Source organism: Pyxicephalus adspersus, chromosome 3, assembly GCF_032062135.1.
Source record: "Pyxicephalus adspersus chromosome 3, UCB_Pads_2.0, whole genome shotgun sequence".
Classification (NCBI taxonomy): domain Eukaryota; kingdom Metazoa; phylum Chordata; class Amphibia; order Anura; family Pyxicephalidae; genus Pyxicephalus; species Pyxicephalus adspersus.
In genome coordinates this window covers 106,841,040-106,846,322 of record NC_092860.1, presented here as the reverse complement: position 1 = coordinate 106,846,322, position 5,283 = coordinate 106,841,040, and positions in this window count along the sequence as shown.

The window sequence follows — 5,283 nt, the reverse complement described above, 5'->3', positions numbered from 1 at the left end:
TCTTTTTATCTGAATGAAGTAGACTTTTAAATACAAAAATGGATTTCAAATCTTTGGATGTGATTATGAACAGCTAGTAATACCAAGATCCATCTGCAGGTAACCATTTTGTACATGTTAACTAAGCGTTTTGGTTTTTATGTTTAAGTTCAACATCCTATATTTCTTTCATAATTGCCTAAGTATAGTTTTTCTTTTCATGTCTTTGTTATCTGTTAGGAATAAATTTCAGGCAATTTAGTACTTGTTGAGAAATTGTCTCCATTGAAATCATTGGGCCTGATTTATCAAAGCTCTCCAAGAGTGGAGAAGATAGATTATCATGGAAGCCCCCTGAATGATCCAGAAAACCTGGAATAGCTCAAGTTCAAAACATTTACCAAATTACCAAATTATTTGAGGAAACCCATTCTAGGTTTGCTGGATCACCAAGGTTCTCCCATGATAGTCTTTCTTTTAAAGTTTTTCGAGAGCTTTAATAAGTCAGGCCTTTGTTTTGTACATAAGAAATTGGGGTTTAGAAGCTTTGTACAATGCCTTTAGCCTAAAACAAAACCTGGGATGTCTAGGTATAGCACACATGTATTATCGTCCCTACCTCTCATAATACAGAGCTCTGTTCCTAGGTATTATTCAACAGGCCCAAGCACCATTGCATGGCTATAGGTAGAGTGCTATGCAAAGACAGACTGGCAAAGTAGGAGCTGGCTTTAAAGCTTCCATATATTTTAATTATTTTATCTACAGTACAGAGTTGTTTTAAAATATAATGCTCACTGGTGAATAAAACCCCACGTGTAGCTGAGCTTCTAGTGATATCAGCATAATGAGATACATAGAACTGAATTACCATGCGTCCCCGAATTGTCAACAACAGCAGGTTGATGGCACAGAGCTCTCAGTGCTAAACAGTAACAGTACAGAATAAACAGATTGCTATGAAGACCGATCCTTCCCATTCTACAGCACAGAACATCATTTAGATACTAACACCCAAGAATGGGAAGGTTGCCATGGAAATCTTCTTTCTTTCATTTCCTATTTCAAATGAGTTCCACCCATAAACTTAATTACTTCATTTATTTCTTTCTTTTGTGTGTTAAGTCTTTGGCACTGGCAAAAGTTAATAAGAAGCTCAATGACTTTCTTGGCTATCAAGTTTTTTTTTCTATGTGGCAGTCGTACCTCAGAAATGTATAAATGAATAGTACCCAGCTCTGACAATACAACGTAAGTGATAATATGATCTATTGTAATGTGAAACACATAAGAGTTATTAGGAGCTCAGATATTAAAATGATTCACAGGTATAAAAAAAACGGAATCATGAATAAAGAGTTTTATTATTCTTGAAGTTCATCTTTATAACCAATGGGTTAAAAAAACTGTTGTATTTATTAATGCTCTAGATTCAGGCTTTATGTACAGTAATACATGTGATAATCTTACTTTTTTAGCTTTTTACTATGTGCTGTGAGTTAAAAAAAAAACCCTGTACACACCTTGGGGGATCAGACCCCTGCTTTCACATAACAAGGGTCTGACATGAAAGACCATTGTTTACTATCCGGGGGGGAGGTACATTGGTAAGGGGTTAGTTAAAAAAAATCTATCTATGTTATGTTTTTTTGTATAAACATTATTCAGGTCTTCTTCCTTTGTATAAAGCAAATAGCACACTCTAAAGTTATCGGAGGATGAGGTACATAGGGACAAGGTAACACATCTAGGCAAACCTGTTCTCCGTATACATTACATAGGTGCCTCGATGCTTTAGTGTTGTTTTCATGTATTTGCTTATGTACAGTACAAAATTATCTGATATATACCCATGCAATCACTGACCACTGAACATCTTGCTAGTACCAGGTTGGACCGCCTGTTGCCTTAACTTCTATAATTCTTTGTGGCATAGATTCAACAAGATACTGTAAACTTTCCCCGGGTTTTTTTGGTTCATATTGAAATTATAGCATCATGACTGTGGAAGCCATTTGAGCACAGACTGCTTATTGTTCAGTTTGAGGTGATTTGTGACATGGCATTTTATCTCGCTAGAAGTAGCCATCAGAAGATCAGTGCACTGTGGTCATAAAGGGGTTGGACATGATCAGCAACAATACTGATACTTAGAGTATCCACTTTGCTGACCAAGAAGGAAGCATACCATTGTAAGGTCAACACAGATGACCCAATTGTGTTGGTGATATTGCAACAACTCAATGACTCTCTTTATGTCTGCATATTCTTCACAAAAAGAAACTGAATTACCAATTGGGACTGACTCAAATATATTTCCATATATATTATATATTTTTGGTGTGAAGAAGGACACACTTTACGCACCGCTTTGAGGTATTGATGAATAGTTGCCATTCAGTTTAGTTATAGATTGGAATTCCCAATTCCTCCATTAAACCAGGTATGTTATGGCAATACACAAAGCCACTGTCAGTTCTAAAGTACTGCAGCAATGCAATTCCTCTGGTTCAAAAGTATGATACCTTATTTCCTTTCTCAAGTAAGTTTTTCTCACACAGTCTTAATGCTAGGAGTTCTGAAGCCTACTTCAATTGACCCAAATCACATGCCAAATCCCTCAACTCATGCTGATCAAATCCCTTATGACTAGGGTCTTCCTCAATTTTAAACTCTTCATCATTGTTGTCACCTAGTTCATCACCATAATCATGTTCTTCAAGGGAGAGTAGTGTAACGAAAACCGGCACTGGGATTTCATCTGAATGAGCCACTGGGTGTATAGCCGATGGTAGACTAGGATACTCTGTTACATTTATTTTTCTTGTTATATCCTGAAGTTTTCACTATACAAAAGTAACAGTCACTGAAATGATCTCCTGGCTCTTGCCAAACCATAGGTATACCAAATGGCACCTTATCACATGTTCCCTTTGTCCACATCCGTAAACCCTCAACACATTGTTTGCACACCTTATGAGGGGCCCAAGACATAATAGGCTTGCTCTACAAATGTGCTGATGTTCGCCCTTTGACTGGGAATGGTAAAACTGCCACACATATAACAAAATGAATCTGACTGTTTAGGCACTTATGACTAGAAACAGCAGAGCCAGACATGATCTGAAAGAAAGGAAATACGTGTGTAAGTGGAAAAATACATTTTTCTTATTAACTACATAGAGCAGCGCACAACCTCTGACCACACTGTCTTGCGTGTAAATGAATAGCCTATACAAACCCACGCTACAGTGATCGCATTAATATAAGCAGTAGAGAAAAAACCCGATGTGATAAAAGAAAAATAACTACACTTTCAGAATCAGCATACCTATTTTAGTGTAGATAAGCTTAAAAATTGAAGTCAACCAAAAATCTGTTCAAAATTGTTCCCCCAGTGTAATAATTCATAATTTTTGCACAGGTAAATTGTGCTCACTGAATAATTTTCCCTGTGAACTCTAGATATGGCTTTGCATGAAAATCCCAGAAAATCAGCAGATTCTAAAATCCTCAGACCAGCCCACCTGCCACAAACAACCATCCCACATTGAAAGTCAATTATATTATCTTTTTTTGGTTTGCACGTCAACAGGTCATCTTGACAATTTCTTCCTTAGTGCATTGAGTGCTGCCATGTGATTGGCTGATTATTTCAGTTACCAAGCAGGTGTACCTAATAATGTAGCCTGGAACATTAATTGGAGATAGGTAAAGCAGGCTTTTTGCAATGATTTCCTAGAAAGTGTGCTGAGTTTTCTTGTACAGTATAATAAACCTGAATAAAATATAGACAATAAAATTGGGTATTTATATTTATTTTTATATATATTATATTTAAGTAGGACAGCAGTTTTGGCTGTGCATCATTTTTTGCATTATGGGTTAAGTTAGTTGGTAATTAAAATAACTAAAAATGTCACCTCAGCACTCTGTTAATGGCTCTTCTAAATCTACATTCAGCAGTGTAAATGTTATCCAGAAATCAGCATATAAATGCATCTTTCCATGTGCACATGTGGGAAAATGGGAGCATGCCGAATCATCTTACAGAGGGAGGAAAAGCAAGGGATAAATTCTGTTTAAAGGATATATATTCTCTGATGCTATTTAAGAACCTTATCATTCATCTTCTGGGAAACTGTCAAGTGAAGCTCTATATTCCAGCATGGAAAAAGAAAGTTTTCTTTTTCTAAGTCGTAAAATGTAGATGTGAAAAAGTGGTCATTAAAGCCGTGTGATTGGCATACTAACATATATGGAGCACAGCTGCAGGTATAGCTTTGTAAATGCTTGGAATTTTTCCATTTAGCAACATCCCACGCACCCCACTACTTGCCTTGTAAAGCATATTGATAAAGCTGAACAAATAACCATAATCATTTATCTACTGCTGCCCATGGAAAGCAGCTCATATAAATGTTTAATATAATATCAGGTTTAAATTTAATGGAGAAGCCATGAATCAGTGAATGGTACAATATATAGAATAGCGGGAGCAGGAAATAATATTGCTGTCTGTAGTGATTGTGCAGATTTGTGATTTGTGCACTAAGTGAACTGATTTTCAAAAACTGACCACATTTGTTAAATGTAATTTAGTCTCTGCAGTAGCCCGACAGTAGCAATAGACATCGCAGTATGACATGGTAAAATGTGTGCATTAGTGCAAAGTGTGATAACACATCTTTGTGATTCCATTCATTTTCAATGGTACACTAAGGCACCACTACAACACACTGCATTATATATGGTGTGTAGTGCCGCCAAAAAATGCAACATATCTTACATTTTAATGCATTAAATGGGCTTCCCAATGAAGCAATGTGTGCATTGCAGGTAGTTCAACATGCTGTAAAAACCTTAGTTTAGTTTTCAATTAAAGTACAAATATATTAAGTGTATCTCCAAACAGCTTAGCTGTTGCAGTACAATGTAAATCTAAAGGAGATTTTACATTTGGATTGGAAGCAGTCCAAGGATTAGTTTCGATGGGGGTCATCTTCTGAATGCTATTGTAAAGAGCAAAGTATACAGCAACCACACTCTGCCCCAGTTTATATTTTATTTTCAGAAATGTACACATATCTGGCAACACAACAACAACACATGCACTGCATTTCCAGAGTCCTAAGTCAGTTGACCTGATTTAACAAACTTCACCAAGATTAGAGAGCTTTATTAATTCATGAGAGAGCCTGGGTGATCCAGCAAACTTTGAATGTATTTCTTAAAATCAGTTTTACAAATGTTTTCAATCCTGGACCAGATCCATTCAGGTTTGCTGGATCACCCAAGTTCATC